The following is a 1,066-nucleotide window of genomic DNA, read 5'->3' as shown; positions in this document are numbered from 1 at the left end:
CGTGTATCTGGACAAGACTTGGGTGAACCAAAATTACACTGTTGGAAAATGTTGGACAGACACCACATCACCACAAGCCACTGGAGTACGACAGCCAACAGGAAAAGGAAGTCGTCTGATCATTCTTCATGCTGGAACAAAACATGGCTTTGTAGACAATGCCGAGTTAGTGTTCCAAGCCAAAAACGACCAGGATTATCATAACCAGATGAACTCAACACTTTTTGAGGAATGGTTCAGGAATCAGTTGCATCCAAACATTTCACCAAACTCGGTAATCGTGATGGATAATGCTTCCTATCATTCTGTCAAGCTTGAAAAAATTCCTACCTCATCATGGAGAAAATCGGACTTGCGGGACTGGCTGATAAAGAAGGGAGTGCAGCCCCATGATAACTTATCTAAAGCAGAGCTGCATGAGCTTGCCAAGAAGTTGGGTATCATCACAACCTACGTAATCGACAAGACTGCGGAAGAAGCAGGGCATCGGGTTTTGAGATTACCACCATACCACTGTCAGTAATACCCGATTGAGCTCATTTGGGCTCAGGTGAAGACTCATATAGCCAAGAAGAACACCTTTAAAATGGCTAACCTTAAAGTTCTTGTCAAAGAGGCTCTGAGTCTTATCACACCACAAAGTTGGATGGAAGTAGTGTGACATGCCGAACAAGTACAAGATGAAGATGCACAACAAGACATAGCAGCTGAACATTTCATAGAGTCATTCGTCATCAATATAACAGAAAGTTCTGATGACGAAGAAGATTATGATTAAAGATCAGAGAAAGGATTTGGCCTACGGGGGAAACCTCTTAAAAATAAAACACACCTAGACTTTTACCCCATAGGTGGTGTAGAAAAAAAGTTGAAAATAAATAATATATATATATATATATATATATATATATATATATATATATAGAGAGAGAGAGAGAGAGAGAGAGAGAGAGGGAGAGAGAAACAGGTGGGATGGGGGTAGGTAGGGAGACAGAGTGATAATCCGATAATTGATGGTCAAATTGGCAACGTCGCACTCAGGGAAATTCCAACTTCTGCCACACCC

General features: G+C 41.3%; 1 pseudogene; it reads left to right on the top strand.

The window, feature by feature from the left end:
* The first annotated feature begins 208 nt into the window (after nt 1-208).
* On the top strand, nt 209-778 carry LOC145416739 (uncharacterized; annotated as a pseudogene).
* The last annotated feature ends 288 nt before the right edge of the window (nt 779-1,066 follow it).

This window comes from Coenobita brevimanus, chromosome 107, assembly GCF_032717465.1.
Source record: "Coenobita brevimanus isolate Jiangsu-jjx chromosome 107, ASM3271746v2, whole genome shotgun sequence".
In the NCBI taxonomy this organism is placed as follows: Eukaryota; Metazoa; Arthropoda; class Malacostraca; order Decapoda; family Coenobitidae; genus Coenobita; species Coenobita brevimanus.
The sequence above is the reverse complement of the archived record's forward strand: the minus strand, read 5'-3'. Positions and strand labels throughout refer to the sequence as shown.